Raw genomic sequence first — 18,976 nt, forward strand, 5'->3', positions numbered from 1 at the left:
TATAGAGAAAAATTTTATCGTAAAAAAAATAATTTTATCACATGAAAACATTAAAAATGTTTTCTGCTTAGAAGTTCACATGTATAGATTCCAACGCATTTCACATGTAGAACTGACGCGTTTCGAATAATCTTCCTTTGGGGCACATGTGAATTAGGATCGATACACCGGAGCACATGTGAATTAGGATGGGTACACCGGGGCACGTGTGAATTAGGATCGATACACCGGAGCACATGTGAATTAGGAACGATACACCGGGGCACGTGTGAATTAGGATCGATACACCGGGGCACGTGTGAATTAGGATCGATACACCGGGGCACGTGTGAATTAGGATCGATACACCGGGGCACATGTGAATTAGGATCGATCCACCGGGGCACATGTGAATTAGGATCGATCCACCGGGGCACGTGTGAATTAGGATCGATACACCGGGGCACATGTGAATTAGGATCGATACCCCGGGGCACATGTGAATTAGGATCGATACACCGGGGCACATGTGAATTAGGATCGATACCCCGGGGCACATGTGAATTAGGATCGATACCCCGGGGCACATGTGAATTAGGATCGATACACCGGGGCACATGTGAATTAGGATCGATACACCGGGGCACATGTGAATTAGGAACGATACACCGGGGCACATGTGAATTAGGAATGATACACCGGGGCACATGTGAAATAGGAACGATACACCGGGGCACATGTGAAATAGGAACGGGGCACATGTGAATTAGGAATGATACACCGGGGCACATGTGAATTAGGAACGATACACCGGGGCACATGTGAATTAGGAACGATACACCGGGGCACATGTGAATTAGGAATGATACACCGGGGCACATGTGAAATAGGAACGGGGCACATGTGAATTAGGAATGATACACCGGGGCACATGTGAAATAGGAACGGGGCACATGTGAATTAGGAATGATACACCGGGGCACATGTGAATTAGGATCGATCCACCGGGGCACATGTGAATTAGGATCGATCCACCGGGGCACATGTGAATTAGGATCGATCCACCGGGGCACATGTGAATTAGGATCGATTCCCCCAGGACCCACAATTGATCTTTAACCACTCCCCCCCCCCCCCCGGCCTTTTCTGGCACTTTTTGTTTACACATATCGGTACTCTTGGCTAGAACCCCCAAACATATATTTTTGGCTAAAGCAGAGGCCCTCGAGAATAAATTTGAGGGTTTCAATTTTTGATGTCATGGGGTATTTGTGCAGCGTCTCTTACAACCTTTTTTATATAATTTTAATGCAAAAAAAATATATATCCAAAACCCAAATTTTGGATACAATTTTAAAATTTATGTTACGCCGAGTAAATAGATACCAAACATGTCATGCTTTAAAATTTTGGGGCCCCATTCCTCCTGCCGACACCAATCATGAGGCCCCATTCCTCCTGCCGAAAACCAATAATGGGGCCCAATTCCTCCTGCCGACACCAATCATGAGGCCCCATTCCTCCTGCCGACACCAATCACGAGGCCCCATTCCTCCTGCCGACACCAATCACGAGGCCCCATTCCTCCTGCCGACACCAATCACGAGGCCCCATTCCTCCTGCCGACACCAATCATGGGGCCCCATTCCTCCTGCCGACACCAATCACGAGGCCCCATTCCTCCTGCCAACACCAATCACGAGGCCCCATTCCTCCTGCCAACACCAATCACGAGGCCCCATTCCTCCTGCCGACACCAATCATGGGGCCCCATTCCTCCTGCCGACACCAATCATGAGGCCCCTGCCGACACCAATCGTGGGGCCCCATTCCTCCTGCCGACACCAATCATGGGGCCCAAACACCAGGACAATTTCAACTCCCACTGGCCACAGTCCGGCCCCTGTGAAGTCCGGAGGGCAGTGTGGAGACCTCTGCCTTACACAAAGCCATATAACCTTTGCGGCGAGAAGGACCCACTGTATGGGGTAACATGTGCTTTCCCTGGGGGACCCACTTTAAAGAACTTGAGTGTCAGTAGGTTCTGTATTGGGGAGAAAGACTGATGAATAACAGAGAGCAAAGAGCTGATGGTGAAAAGGTGAAAAGGATGGCGGATCCTCCACTTTGCCAGTGTCATACAGTAGGAGTATGAGATGCAATAATAGGGATGTTTTAGTGTATGAAGGGAGGATGATATGCAGAAATACGCAGAGCTGACAGTCCCCCCCGAACAGCGATAACAAGCCTGATGTCAGTTGATGGGACCCCGTGACCCATAATTTCCATATCTCCAGCTCCTGGGCTGCCCTCTAGAACTGCTCTCTATACAAACAGCAGCTGTTGCTCCCGTTCCCATTCCCCACCTCCAGGCCAAAACCGTTAATATCCTCCTGTCATCTGCCTTCATTCCGCTCTAATAGAGAGCCAGCCGATCATTAACCCCTTCACTGCCAACGAGACTGGAGGAACCTTACAGGTCGGCTCCCTTCACAAGAGGGGTGAACAGTCAGAACCCGCCCGGCCGCTCCTCCGCCATACAACCTTCGCATTTGTCACACCAGTTATGTGAGACGCCCATTATACCCGGCAGCTGCTACATCAGCTTCATGAGAAATGATATTTGCTTGTGGCAAACATATTGCTAATCACCAGTTTTCGCTTCGGCTTTTGCAATAAAAAAAATGTAAAATAAAGCAAAAAATATCTTTTTTTCAGCTTTCAGAAGAGGGAAAGCAGGACACCTCTGAGCATCAAAAACATTTGAGTCGAACATATGTCTCCGCTACACCCCAGTAATGCTTTCATCATCAGTGAGAACCGATCATCAATCCTTCCAGCTTTTATGCATACACTGATACCTCCCAACAGGCAACAAACTGCCAGCAAACGAGGAACTTCAAGAGGACCTGTCACTATGCCAATGAACCAACAGAAGGTCCTTGCGTAGACCCGTCAGCCTTTCCGGTATGTCCTAGGAGCTACCACAACTCAGTAAAGCAATTGATGTACAGGGGTGTCCAAACTTTTTTCAAAGAGGGCCAGATTTGATGACGTGAAGGGCCGACTATTTTGCCTGACATTCTGGGAACCATTAAAATTCGGTCTAAGTGTGTTCGTTCGAGCACTAAGACCCCTTTCACACTGGGGCGGGAGGTGCGGTGGCGGTATAGCGGCGATATACCGTCGGAATTGTCACGGAATTGCGGCGGTATTCGGCCACTAGCGGTGCGGTTTTAACCCCCGCTAGTGGCCTAAAAGGGTTAATACCGCCGGCAATGCAGAGGCGCATTACCGGCGGTATAGCCGCGGTGTCCCATTGTTTTCAATGGGAAGGAGCGGTGGAGGAGCGGTAAACACACCGCTCCAAAGATGCTGCTAGCAGGACTTTTGGAGCGGTCCCGCCAGCGCACCGCCTCAGTGTGAAAGCCCTCGGCCTCTTTTTTCGTAAGTCCCGTCTCCTGTGATGGACAGAACAGTCGTCCAATGGCAGCGCAGGAGACGGGACTTCCTTTTACACAGGTCGTCGTACATCACCGCGCTTTGCTCGAGCATTTTTTTCACGATCGTGTGAATGCAAGGCAGGCTTGAGAGGAATCAAGTTGAAAAAAAAAAACTTTGTTTTTTGCCCATGGCATGAATAACGGTCGTGTGCACGCGGTATTAGGGTGGGCTTCTACTTTAACCACTTAAGGACCCCTTCACGCCGATATACGTTGGCAGAATAGCACGGCTGGGCACATCCACATACGTGGCTCTTTAAGCCCAGCCGTGGGGTCGCGCGTGCACGCGACCTGGTCCGAAGCTCTGCGGCCGCTGGACTCGCGGACCCGATCGCCGCTGGAGTCCCGCGATCATTCCCCGGAGCTGAAGAACGGGGAGAGCTGTGTGTAAACACAGCTTCCCCGTTCTTCACTGTGGCGCCGTGATCGATTGTGTGGTCCCTTTTATAGGGAAACACAATCAATGACGTAAAACCTACAGCCACACCCCCCTACAGTTAGAAACACAGATGAGGTCATACATAACCCCTTCAGCGCCCCCTTGTGGTTAACTCCCAAACTGCAATTGTCATTTTCACAGTAAACAATGCATTTTAAATGCATTTTGCTGTGAATATGACAATGGTCCCAAAAATGTGTCCAAAGTGTCCGCCATAATGTCGCACTCATGAAAAAAAAACGCTGATCGCCGCCATTAGTAGTAAAAAAAAAAAAATTTATAAAAATGCAATAAAACTATCCCCCTATCCCCTATTTTGTAAACGCTAAAAAGTTTGCGTAAACCAAATCGATAAACGCTTATTGTGATTTTTTTTACCAAAAATAGGTAGAAGAATACGTATTGGCCTAAACTGAGGAAAAAAATATGTTTTTATATATTTTTGGGGATATTTATTATAGCAAAAAGTAAAAAATATTGCATTTTTTTCAAAATTGTCGCTCTATTTTTGTTTATAGCGCAAAACAAAAACCGCAGAGGTGATCACATACCACCAAAAGAACGCTCTATTTGTGGGGGAAAAAGGACGCCAATTTTGTTTGGGAGCCACGTCGCACGACCGCGCAATTGTCAGTTAAAGCGACGCAGTGCCGAATCGCAAAAACTGGCCAGGTCCTTTAGCTCCCTAAAGGTCCGTGTCTTAAGTGGTTAAAGTGATACTAAACACACACTGTTTAATTTACATGCAGAGAGCAAGTGACTGGTTAGGGAGAACCAAGCAATCGGCGGTGTTCAATTGCTCGGATCTCGGCGTTCGAGGAGCCGGGGGGACAGATGCTGCATCCACCTAGGCAAGTACGATTCTTACCTCTCCATACCCCATCCCTCTCTTTTAAGGCAGCGCATTCATTTGAATAGATTGCCTATTGCAGTGAAACTGCACCAAAAAGATGCATGCACTTTTTTCAAATGCAGCGCACCACAACGCGCGTTATCACACATGGTAGCGTTGGCAAGGTTTGTTGGGTTAGCGCAGTGTTTCTCAATTCCAGTCCTCAGGCCCCCCCAACAGGTCAGGTTTTCAGGATTTCCATTATTTTGCACAGGTGATTTGATCAGTTTCACTGCCTTAGTAATCACCACAGCCTTTTCATCTGAGGGAAATCCTGAAAACCTGACCTGTTGGGGGGGCCTGAGGACTGGAATTGAGAAACACTGGGTTAGCATTACGAATGAATTGCACCACAGCGTGGCCCTACATGCATACGGAGGTGAACAGAACGGAATGTGGGGGCAAGTCAGTATATACATACAACACACACCAGGCTACAGAGGAATATTCATTTAGGAACGATGACACGCTTGAGTGCTTTTAGACCGCTGTGTGTTTTATAACGTTGCCATGGTGACAGGTTCTCTTTTTTTCCCTTTTTACTAGCCATAATAATTACATTCCATCATGTTACAATAAAGTGCTTTAGACCATTATAACCCACACTACGTCAGACGTAATATGAAACGGGTGGTTATATAGTACATTTATATCACTATATATAAAGCAAGGATGAGTGAGCTGCACATCCCCAGAGACAGCCAACCACAGAAAAGGACTGCTGTACATTAGGAGGATCAATGTCATGGGACATGTCTGACCGCTGGAGACCCTGCAGACACAAGTGCCTCTTAGCTGAAGTACAAGATCCATGTTCTGGAGGTCTGGACACAATAGTGGAGGTGCGGTCAGCAAAAGCTTTTACATCCAGGAAGTCTCAGCTGAGGGAAAAAATATTAAGGCCCCTTTCACACCTTGTGCGACTTTTCCTGCAACTTGGGACTGCAAAGCCGCGTGGCAAGTTGTACCCCATGATTTCCAATGAGCACCGTTTTATATCTGTGTGACTTGACATGACGCACCGACTTCAATGAAGTCCCTGTACTACTTTGATGCGAATTTAGGTCCACAGACATGTATTGCCTGAAATTGCGGCAAAATCGCAATAAAATCATGGCAGTGTGAAAGGGACCTAAAGTGGAGATCCACCCAAAAAGGGGAATATCTGCTTGTTTGCTGCCTTCCCACCTCCGCTGCCATATTTGGCATCTTTTGGGGCCATCAGGTACTTGTTTTTGACAGGTACCCGTCACCACTTCCTGATGACCTCGCCACAGTGAAGTCCCCCTAAAGTTTGCCCCCCCCTCCTTCTCCTACCGTCCCCCCCCCCCCCCCCCCCCCCGTCAGGCCATTCACAAAGTGCAGCACGCTTTATGCATGCACATTATGGAGCCGGCTGTGAAGCCACAAGGTTTCACTGCCGGTTTCACGGAAACCCCTTTCACACGCGGGCGTTTTTCAGGCGCTTTAGCGCTAAAAAAAAAAAGCACCTGTAAAGCAGCTGCATCTGCAATCCCAATGTGAAAGCCCGAGTGAGCCCTTTCACACACTGCCAGCGCCCGTAAAACTATCGGCGCTTTACCAGCGTTTTTCGAGCGCTAAGGGGGCACTTTAACCCCTGCTAGTGGCTAGAATAAGGGGTTAAAAGCACCCACAAAGCGCCGCTGCCAAGGCGCTTACCACTGATTTCAATGGGAAGGGGTGCTTTAGGAGCGGTGTATTCATGCGCCTCAGTGTGAAAGCACTCAAGCTTTCACATTGGGATTGCAGATGAGGCTTCTTTCAGGCGCTTTTTTTACTGCCTGAAAAACGCCCCAGTGTAAAAGGGATCTTGGTACACCCCGCACTCGTCCACAGTGAGCCTACAGTCTGAAGTCGGCAAGCCGACATCTTGTTACACCCACCGATGTCTTGCATTTCACATGTATTTTTACCAGTAAACTGACCTTATATAATGAAATACAGTAGTTTGCTAATCTGACAGAACACAGCTGCTTTTAAAATTCAACATCAAAATAGTCAAACTGATTTCACTATAGAAGCTCAGTTTAAAAATAAGTGTGAAATGCAAGACTTCGGAAGGTGTAAAAAGATGTCTGCTTGGTGACTTGTGACTGTAGCCTTACATCGGCCGCGATGGAACATCACTTCTGACGGTTTGCCTAATCTGACAAAACACAGGTTCTGTGAATTGTGTGCCACAGTAGTGTCTACCCACAGGGCATATTACATACATGTCACAGAATTGAAGTAAATGGGTGGGGATCTTCACAAAGTAAATTTATAAACTTCCAAGATCTCTCAGAATAACAGGAATCAGCAGAAAATAATTGGAATATAATGAGGACGTTAATATGCGATTTAAATTTTGACTGTTGATACACTTTAACCGCTTGCTGACCAGCCGCCGTCATTTTACTGATTCGTTCCAGCGGACTGTCGTAGCTGTACGTTGGTCCCTTAAAGCGGGATAGCTGGGGGGGTGCACGGGCTGTGCCAATAGTCATGACCGCCGACCACGTGCGGTCATGGGCACGAGAGGCAGAACAGGGATATGCGTGTTTAAACACACACATCCCTGTTATGTGAGGAGATGCAGATCGTGAGTTCCTACAAGCTAGGAATCACGATCCGTCACCTCCTATAGCGAGTCCCCTCCCCCTACAGTTAGAACACACACTAGGGAACACAGCTAACCCTTTAATCGCCCCCTAGTGTTAACCCTTCACTGCCAGTGACATTTACACAGCAATCAGTGCACTAATCGCTGTATAAATGACAATGGTCATAAAAATGTGACTGGTCCCAAAAATGTGTCAAAAGTGTCCGATGTGTCCGCCATAACATCGCAGTCCCGATAAAAAATAAAATCGCAGATCGCCACGATTACTAGTTAAAAAAAATAATAAAAATGCTATAAACCCTATTTTGTAGACACTATTAGCTAGATTCAGGATGGCGAGCGCATACTTGCGGCGGCGTAGCTTATGGCATTTAGGCTACGCCGCCGTAAGATAGCGAGGCAAGTACATGATTCACAATGTACTTGCCTGCTAAGTTACGTCGGCGTAGCATAAAGCGGGCGGGCGTAAGGGCGCCTAATTCAAATTAGGCTGAGGGGGCGTGTTTTATGTTAATTAGGCTTGACCCGACGTGATTGACGTTTTTTTGGAACTGCGCATGCGCCGTGCGCCTACATTTCCCAGTGTGCATTGCGGTCAAGTCCGCCGCACGGGCCTATTGATTTTGACGTGGACGTAAATCCCTATTCACGAACGACTTACGCAAACGACGCAAAATTTTCGAATTTCGATGCGGGAACGGCGGCCATACTTAACATTACTATTCCATCTATTTGATGGAATAACTTTAGGCCGCTAATGCGTTACGTAAACGGCGTATCTGTACTGCGTCGGCTGGGCGTACGTTCGTGAATAGGCGTATCTATTGATTTACATATTCTACGCCGACCACAATGGAAGCGCCACCTAGCGGGCAGCCTAAAAATTACACTTTAGGATACGAGGGTGTAAGACACTTACGCCGCTCGTATCTGAGCCTAATTTAAGCGTATCTGGTTACCAGAATACGTTTAAATTAGCGCGGGCGCACATTCAGACTTAGGCTGGCGTATCTACTGATACGCCAGCCTAAGTCTCTCTGAATCTGGCTATATAACTTTTGAGCAAACTAATCAATATATGCGTTTTGTGATTTTTATTAACAAAAATATGTATAATACATAATCGGCCTAAAAAAAATATTTAAAACAAAAAAAAAACTGGGGCTATTTATTACAGCAAAAAGTACAAAATATTGTCGCTCTTTTTATTTTTTATAGCGCAAAAAATAAATACCACCAAAAGAAAGCTCTATTTGTGTGAAAAAAAGGACACCAATTTTGTTTGAGAGACACGTCGCACGACCGCGCAATTTTCAGTTAAAGCGACGCAGTGACGTATCGCAAAAAATGGCCTGGTCATTGAGTAGCCAAATCTTCCGGGGCTGAAGTGGTTAAATTTGTCCCGTCAGGACAGAAATAAGGTCCTGCCATTGGTGATTTTTCTTTTCGGCTGCAGAGCTGTCATTTGGACTCTTGCTTCGTGGTTCAAAGGAAAACTAAGTGACACATATAATTGCTGCCCAAGCCCTTGTGTAATTTAATACTATTTTAAAGGAGTTCTTCATTTCAAGCTCCAGACAATTATTTTCTAAAAGCGCAGAAAAAAAAAAAAAAAAAACTTCTTCCCAGCAACCATAGCAACTGTATTCCTGGAGAAGAATTTGGAAGGTGCCCGTAGTGTAACATGGAAATACAATTATTTTAGTAAATATAAACTGCTAAACAGCTTTTCTCAGCAGTATATAGCAGTCTTGTGACTTCCATCGGTGTCTGGTTAAAGCTTGTAGGAGGAGTTTTCATTCTCCTTTGACTGTCCAATGAGGCTGCATGACCCCTGACTTTGTCTGGATAGTGCCGATTGGCCCTGTGCTAATCACATAAACACCCCCCCCCCCCAAAAAAAGAATACATAACTGAGCATGTGCAAAATGCCCCTGGAGCTCTGTTCTATAAGGCCCCTTTCACACTGGGGCAGTGGGTGCATCGGCGGTAAAGCGCCACTATTTTTTTTTTTTAAGATATTTTATTAGGTTTAAGACAAACCAACAAACAGAAAAACATACAAAAAAAACACACCAGACAACCTGGTCATAAACGTTAGGCAATACACTCAAACATCAAGCGCCACTATTTTTAGCGGCGCTTTACCGTTAATTTCGCGGGGCTACAGTTATGGGTTTAGTAACACTTTAAGGGCAGCGACGAATGCCCAGCACACAGACTTCTAGCATTCATTCATGCCTGGGCACATAATGCCCTTAACGTTAGCACCACTAGGTGCATTGCCCAGCCGTGGCAGCTGTCAGACTCTCAGGGCCCATTCACACTAAAAACTGCATGTGAATTGCAGAGGAACGCTTCACATACAGATCTGTGCAGTGCGATGTCAGACATATTTATTTTGATTGGGCTGTAATCACACCAAAAGTGAAACGTGCATCAACCGCATCACATGGTGCTTTCATCCAATGTGGTCAAACGCAATGCATTTGGGGGTCATAGTCTTTTACTGCAGATCGCAAGGGCATTGCAATTGGAATGCGGTGCTGGAAGGCGGCTCTCCTGCACTGCGTTCCGGTGTAAACGGGCCCTCAGAGTTTAACAATCTACGGGCAATGGGGCTGGGTGGTACACCTGTGCCCTCTGCCAGCATATAAATGCCGGAGCCCCATGCACCAGAGCTAAATTCCCAGTGCGCATGGGGCCTTATACACGCAGTGAAAAGTTTGCAGATTCTGGCTGCAGAGATTCGTAACCTCGGATTAGACGGAAACTGAGTGGGATTGCACACTTGCCAGGCTTCCCGGAGTGCATCAGCAGTCCATAGATTGATCTGATGTGTACCCGGGAGCCGCTCTTTAAATTTCCCAGCACCATAGCAACGTGTGCTGAAAAGCCATCTGTCTGGCGGTGGGTTAGTAACGCATTCACGCCAGGGAGTAAAAGTTTTCATGGAGAAGTGTTAAATGGCTAGAAAGGCACTTATTAGTAAACAGCTGCGAGTTTAAAATCCTAATTATACTATTACTTATTTACAGTTTACATGAAAATGCCAAGGATACATCAGAAACACACAACTAGTGCCAATGTCTCACTGGGCACAGTCTATGCAACTCACACAGAGGCCGCCCTTCCCTGGCACAACCGAGTCTCAGTACAGGATCTACAGCGACCCGTCTTGGCACAGCAAGCAGTCTCAAGGACAGAGGCTGGAGAAAAGGAAAAGCCGGGGTGGTGCTCAGAAATCACACATTCATTTCCAGGTCTGAATTGGAGAATATTCGGGTTATACGAGGCAAAGCACAGCATGGGGCAGCCGATCCAAATCCCAGAACTTACTTCAGCACTCCTGGAACGTTGCTGGTTCCTATGGGTCAGCGCATATTGCCCGTGTCTCATTTAGGCTGCATTCACACCTGAGCGTAGGTCGTGCGGTCGTTTTTTCGGGCGTTTTTTCCCGGCGTTTTGTCGCACGTATTCATGCTTATTTGCGCGTTTGCATACAGCGTATTCCGACGTTTTTGTTCTTCAACGTTTTTTATTTTAGCCAATAGGAAAAATGATCATCTTTTCATCACTTGTTGGTAGATTTTTTTTTTATCTTCTGCCTGGGTGAAATGTTCTATTGATTAAAGCGACGAAACGCCCGCAGCAAATGCTCGTTGTCGCGCTAGTCGCTTGAATCGAGCGTTTCCATTACTTTCTATGGGAAATGGAAACGCTCAAAAACGCCCGATACGCGCGACAAAAAAGGTTCCGGAACTTGTTTGAGCTTCAGACGTTCGGCGTCAGGCGTTTTGGAGTGGAGATGTGAACCATCCCCATAGGGAATAATGTATTTTTTCCCCTCTAGCGTTTTTGAGCGTCGCGCTTCAGGCGACAAAACGCTCAGGTGTGAATGCAGCCTTAATAAGCTTTTTAAAGTGAAATTCTTGCTCTAAACACCAACTATTCCTAAACAGCTTTCGTCATGCGCTCCAGCCTCTCCTCCAGCCTCTCCTCTCCCCCAGCCTGGGTTCACATATGTGTGATGCGTGATCCAGCGCGATTACAGCGCTGGGTCCCGCATTGCATCCCCCCCACAGGCAGCTCACACTGCCTTCTGCGAACTGCTGCGGGTGTCAGCCCCAGATCAGTTCACATATCGCAGTGCAAACTGTCAATTCACACAGGAATCGGATGGCATACCATCCAAAAATGGAACTTCCACTTTTTGGATAGCTCCCCCCTTCGGGGTCACATTTGGCACCTTTTGAGGGGGGAGCAGATACCTGGCTGATACAAGTATTTGCTCCCACTTCCTGACCGAGATCACTGCGGTGATCACTGTGACCTGCGTCATGTCCAGCGCCTACACTGTACTCCCCCCGCTGTCTTCTGGGAAACACACAGTTCCCAGAAGATAGTGGGGAGGCGCAGCGCGTCTTGCTCATGCGCAGTAGGGAACTGGGAAGTGAAGCCGCAACGCTTCATTTCCCAATTCCCTCACTGAGGATGGCGGCAAGGGCAGCCGAGAGCCGAGCGATTGATCGGCCTCGGCTGCCGACATCGCGGGCACCCTGGACAGGCAAGTGTCCATTTATTAAAAGTCAGCAGCTTCAGTATTTGTAGCTGCTGGCTTTTAATATTTTTTTTTTTAGGCAGACCTCTGATTTAAAACGGTGGTTCACCCTAAATAACAAGATTCTACCATGAAATCCAGCATACTAGCGTGAGCTACAGTATGCCTTTATTTATTTTTTTGCGCCGTACTCACAGTTTAATCCCGTAGTGAAGTTTCAGACTCCCCGCGGGGAATGGGCGTTCCTATGGAGAGGGAAGATGATTGATGGCCAGCTATGGCGCGTCGCGCTTCCCGAAAACAGCCGGAGTAGGTCTCGGCTCTTCACGGCGCTATACGGCGCCTGAGCACAGACTAGGCGCAGGCGCCGTGAAGAGCCAAGTCCTATTTTGGCTATTTCCGGGAAGCGTGACGCGCCATAGCCGGCCGTCAATCATCTTTCCTCTGCATAGGAACGCCCATTCCCCGCGGGGAGTCTGAAACTTCACTACAGGATTAAACTGTGAGTACGGCGCCAAAAAATAAGATAAAGGCATACTGTAGCTCGCGCTAGTATGCTTGATGGCATGGTAGAAATTTTTTTTTTTTAGGGTGAACCCCCGCTTTAAGGTGGAAAAAGTTCTGATATTATTTATCTTTGTCTAATTTTTTTACATCACAGAAACATAACATTTTAACAGGGGTGTGTAGACTTTTTATATCCACTGTATATCCAACCAACAAGGCACTGGGAACGATTTACCAAACTGCCACAAAAACGCATCTCCAGTTCTTCAATCAATATCAGTTAATCAGTTCAATCAATACGGCCCCCCACCCCCCCCCCCCCCAAGCAGCTGCTGCTATAGTGACACTGTTAGGCCCCTTTCACACGCACGGCTGTTTTGCCGCAGTTAAAAGCATGTACATTTTCTGTTAAATTCAAGGCTCCAGGCACTGCGATTAGCTGCATATGTACATTGCGATTACATGCGCCCAGAGGCGATTCAGTTCGCATGTGTTGCGCTATATAAGTTTCTCACTCACTCACATGCGTTTACTTGCGCCCGCGTTTAGCTGCGGTAGTCATTTCCATAGCAACCCTTTTTATTTTTTTTTATTATGATGTGCTTCCTGTTTTTTGTTTCGTTTTTCTCACGCTGCTACCTGCACAAAAGCCTGCGATTACCTGCGGTTAAAGGGACACTAAAGGCAGAAATGTTTTTTTTTAAATAACAAACATGTCATACTTACCTCTGCTGTGCAGATCGTTTTGCATAGAGTGTCCCCGAACCCTGTCTTCTGGGGTCCCTCGGCGGCTGTCTCGGCTCCTCCTCGCAAAAGCTTTCCACGTTCATGCGAGCTCCCTCGCATGGTGGAAAGCTTTTGCGAGCGCGCTCCCGTGATACATCGGCGGCCATAGCCGCCGACTGTATCACTCGGCCCCCCCCCTGGCGCGCCGCGTCATCCGCTGTGATTGACAGCAGCGCCAGCCAATGGCTGCGCTGCTATCAATCCGCCCAGCCTAGCCAATCAACGGCCAGGCTGGGAAACCAAGAACATCACGTGAACGCACCCGGGAATTTCGAACGGTGAGGTAAGTAAAACGGGTGCTCGGGGGGGGCCGGTACCATCGGATGTTTTTTCACCTTAATGCATAGGATGCATTAAGGTGAAAAAACGTTTACCTTTACAACCCATGCTAAATCGCACCTAGACGCATTCGATTCTATTTTTCCTATTCGCACCAAACCGCATGCAACGAAATCGCAGCTACACGCTGTGTGTGAATGGGGCCATAGGAAAGCATTGCGTGCTTTTAGCTGCGGTAGAAAACTAGAAAATCCACAGCTAAAAGCACCATTCTATCCGTCCGTGTGAAAGGGGCCTAAAGCTAATAACAATAAAGTACAAGTTATTATCTTGAACGTGTTCCTAAATCTTTGAAAATAAATGTAAATTACATGCAGAAAGTACAAAGTGCATCAAACTACAAGCAGCCAGCTTGCCAAGGTAACAGCTATACAGCGCAACCGTTTTTTTAACAGCGCAATAAAATAATTTGGTTTGCACGTTGTTATGCAAAGCATGTTCCCCCGTCTATAATCCGGAGCACAGACAGGCGGTGTGTGATTGGCTGAGCCTACATACATAATGATCAGGACAACAACGGCCACTCCAGTAACTCAAACAATGACACCATTGTGCTAGAAAAGTAAACGTCAAAGCAGGTGACTGTACAGGTAAAATGGGTTAAACATTCATCCATGGGTGCGAAAGTCCACATCTACCCCCCCCCCCTTGTTATCGCAGTTTAGTAAGCCCCCCCCCCCAAAGCAGCTTCTGTATTGGCTTGTGTGACAAGTCTTCAGATGTCAGGTTGTGTAGGTGCAATGTGACAGCTAAACAGAAACATTGTGGAGGGGAGCGAGTGATCGAAAGAATGATTGAATGAGGGGGCAGAGGGGCGGCGAGGTCAGCGGGGGGGTGACAGGGAGACCCGTGTGAAAGGTGGAGGAAAGAATCAGAGGACACACAAGAGCCAGGAGCAGCGAGGAGAGGCAATAGAAGGGACAAAGCAGGAAATGTATGGGGGGGGGGGGGGGGGACATGATGATAACACATTACGGAGTTAATAGGGGAAAGACAGGATAGGTGGGCAGTCACAGGAAATAAGGGAGTCATAGAAACAAGAGAGAGAAGAGTAAATAAACTGGAACTAATCCTGCGGTAAAAGACTTTCCTGCCTGAAATATACTGGGGGTAATTAATAACACAAATAAAGACAAAATGGGATTGTTACCCATGGCAACTAGGAGGGGGGGGGGGGTCATTCTGCAACACACATAAAAAAAAGGAAACAAGGCTCTAAAAGCAACATTTACTTTTTATAGATCTGCCCCAGACTGGAATTATCCAAATTGTCCCAATTGTTTAGATAGGAGAGGTACAGAGCAGGGACCAGTGGGGGCCAACAAGAGGGACACTACACTGACCAGTAGCAGACAATTAGCTTTTCGTTTATCCAAGACAAATAAGACTCATTTAATAAAGCAAACATCACTATGTACTGATAGTGATAAGCCTAAGGCTGCATTCACACCTGAGCGTCGGTCGTTCGGTCATTTTTTCCAGCGTTTTGTCGTGCGTATTCATGCTTATTTGCGCGTTTGCATACAGCGTCGTCCGACGTTTTTGTACTTCGACGGTTTTTATTTTAGCCAATAGGAAAAATTATCATCTTTTCATCACTTGTTGCTATGTTGGTAATTTTTTTTTATCTTCTGCCTGGGTGAAATGTTGATTAAAGCGACGAAACGCCCGTAGCAAACGCTCGTTGTCGCGCTAGTCGCTTGAATCGAGCGTTTCCATTGCTTTCTATGGGAAATGGAAACTCTCAAAAACGACCAAACCGCCCGATACGCGCAACAAAAAAGGGTCCGGAATAGGGCCGAAACAACTAATCGATTAATCGACAACTAATCGATTATGAAAATATTCGATTACAATTTTCATAATCGATTAATCGGCCAGTAACATAATGGGGTTAAAAAAACTAAAATTAGCCCTTTTATAGTACAAAAAAGCAAATCGCTACTGTAAATATTACTTTCACTGTCCCACAGTAAAAAAAATGAACCCCTTACAGTAGCGATTATTTACTCTTTTTGTACTTATTTTAGTTTTTTTTAACTATGTTACTAAACATCTCAGGCCGGGGTCACACCTCTGTTTCTTGGTGCTTTTTGCAGAAACGCACTACAGTTCATTTACATGTTCTCCATGATTTTTTTCCAGCTGCTGCGTATTTTGGAAAGGGCAAGGATTTTTTAACGCAAAACGGTGCGATTTTTTTTTTGTTTTGTTTAATATACTTCAATGGAGAAGCTGCAGAAAAGCATGTAATGTGTTTTTGAGGCAATTTGTGTTTTGTAATCTGCCCAACAACAAATTGGCCCCAAAAAAATTTAAAATGCAATTTTTTTTTTTAAAGGCCATTATCCGATTAATCGATTAATCGAAAAAATAATCGGCCAACTAATCGATTATGAAAATAATCGTTAGTTGCAGCCCTAGTCCGGAACTTGTTTGAGCTTCAGGCGTTCCGCGTCAGGCGATTTGGAGTGGAGATGTGAACCATCTCCATAGGGAATAATGTATTTTTTCCCCTCTAGCATTTGAGCGTCGCGCTTCAGGCGACAAAATGCTCAGGTGTGAATGCAGCCTAATGCACACGGAAAATGCAGCTTTCATACGATCGTGCAATAATCATTAGTACACAGCTTTGGAGAGCCGATCACAACGGTTCATCCGAAATTATCCAATGGGACAAACAGGAACATTTTTGATACCAGAACGTTCGATATGTCTGATCAATAGTTTTGGTAAAAAAAATAAATTTAAATCAGAAGCGCAAGACGATGTATGTGTGGAGCTACAGACAGAAGAACAGGAAGTGAGGATTTCTCAGAAGAAATAAGGACATTTAAAAGCAAAAATCGAAGATGAAAAAAGTCAGACGGAATTTTTCCATCGGATATTCCGACCGTGTGTGCCCCATCGGAAATTCCTACGGTTTTAGAAAGAGAACATATAATTTTTTTTCATCAGGGTAAAAAAAAAAAAAAAAAAGAACATCGGAAATTTAATTCGTCTGTATGGAACGGAGAAAAAAAAACATGCATGCTCAGAATCAAGTCGACGCATGCTCGGAAGCATTGAACTTCATTTTTCTCGGGTCTTCGTAGTGTTGTACGCCACCACGTTTTGGACGGTCGGCTTTAACGGAATTCCGTCAGAAAAATCCGTCTGAGTTTATCCCGACGGAAATTTTGATCGTGTGTACGGGGCAAAAAAAGTCCCGGACCCTTTTTTTCAGGCGACATTGGCGTTCGCCCATTGACAGCAATGGGAAGAGTTTAAAAAAATAAATAAATGAAAGTTTCACACTCGCGGCAAAATATGCCGCGTACGCCGAACGCGGCTGTCGCTCAGGTGTGAATGCAGCCTAAGGGGTTCATCTTTTTACTGTGGACAGTGAAATTAATATTTACACTACAGTAGCAATTATTTGCTCTTTTTGTACAATAAAGGGCTATTTTTATATGTTTTTAACTCCATTATGTTACTGGCCGAATAATCGATTGTGAAAATAGTAATGGATTCGTTGTTTCGGCCCTAGTGATTACCATCTTATATATAAATTCTAATAATGAATTACTTGCTAATCCCTGAGTATCTGTCAGTGACTTGTATAAATCAATAGAAGGACAGCTGTGAGGTGGGAGACATTCGGCATTAGAGAGTGCCGGCCTTCTGTGTAAAGTAACAAAAAGCATTAAAATGTCATTTCTTCCTGCATAGAGCCCCACACACACACACACAAGACCTACAATTAGTCAGTTGTATGGACGTCACAGAGCAGATCCTCTCCCACACAGAGATGGCATTGGGAAGACAGATTCAGGGAGAACGGCAAGCTGCACAAATACATAAATGGTGCACAAACTTGGCACATCTTGCCCGCCAACAGAGAATACACTATTTTGCTTTTACTAGACCCATCTGCACCCCAGAAAGTTCTATTTATCCACCATCACTGTACTGGATCGTTGTCTGGTCTATACCAGTGGTCTGCAAACTGCAGCCCTTTGCTTGCCTTTATGTGGCCCTTGGAGCATGATTTCAAGGCAAGGGCACCAATGATGGGGCACAATTCCTCCCAACACCACCAACAATGGGGCACAATTCCTCCCCACGACGCCAACAATGGGACACAATTCCTCCCGACGACGCCAACAATGGGACACAATTCCTCCCGACGACGCCAACAATGGGAAACAATTCCTCCCGACGACGCCAACAATGGGGCACAATTCCTCCCGACGACGCCAACAATGGGGCACAATTCCTCCCAACACCACCAACAATGGGACACAATCCCTCCCGACGACGCCAACAATGGGACACAATCCCTCCCGACGACGCCAACAATGGGACACAATCCCTCCCGACGACGCCAACAATGGGACACAATCCCTCCCGACGACGCCAACAATGGGACACAATCCCTCCCGACGACGCCAACAATGGGACACAATCCCTCCCGACGACGCCAACAATGGGACACAATTCCTCCCGACGACGCCAACAATGGGACACAATTCCTCCCGACGACGCCAACAATGGGAAACAATTCCTCCCGACGACGCCAACAATGGGGCACAATTCCTCCCGACGACGCCAACAATGGGGCACAATTCCTCCCAACACCACCAACAATGGGACACAATCCCTCCCGACGACGCCAACAATGGGACACAATCCCTCCCGACGACGCCAACAATGGGACACAATCCCTCCCGACGACGCCAACAATGGGACACAATCCCTCCCGACGACGCCAACAATGGGACACAATCCCTCCCGACGACGCCAACAATGGGACACAATCCCTCCCGACGACGCCAACAATGGGACACAATCCCTCCCGACGACGCCAACAATGGGACACAATCCCTCCCGACGACGCCAACAATGGGACACAATCCCTCCCGACGACGCCAACAATGGGACACAATCCCTCCCGACGACGCCAACAATGGGACACAATTTCTCCCGACGACGCCAACAATGGGACACAATCCCTCCCGACGACGCCAACAATGGGACACAATCCCTCCCGACGACGCCAACAATGGGACACAATCCCTCCCGACGACGCCAACAATGGGGAACAATCCCTCCCGATGACAACGCCAACAATGGGACACAATCCCTCCCAACGACGCCAACAATGGGACACAATCTCTCCCCGACGATGCCAACAATGGGGCACAATTCCTCCCAAGACCACCAACAATGGGGCACAATTCCTCCCAAGACCACCAACAATGTGGCACAATTCCTCCCGACGCCGCCAACAATGGGGCACAATTTCTCCCAACACCACCAACAATGGGACACAATTCCTCCCGACGACGCCAACAATGGGACACAA

The 18,976-nt window shown here is 46.9% G+C and overlaps 1 protein-coding gene across 7 annotated transcripts in view; it reads right to left on the reverse strand.

Moving 5' to 3' along the window:
* The window catches only part of SIPA1L3 (signal induced proliferation associated 1 like 3), a 296,576-nt gene that overhangs the window by 271,064 nt on the left and 6,536 nt on the right, over positions 1–18,976 (reverse strand). The window lies entirely within an intron of this gene.

The sequence above is a fragment of the Rana temporaria genome, chromosome 9 (assembly GCF_905171775.1).
Source record: "Rana temporaria chromosome 9, aRanTem1.1, whole genome shotgun sequence".
In the NCBI taxonomy this organism is placed as follows: Eukaryota; Metazoa; Chordata; class Amphibia; order Anura; family Ranidae; genus Rana; species Rana temporaria.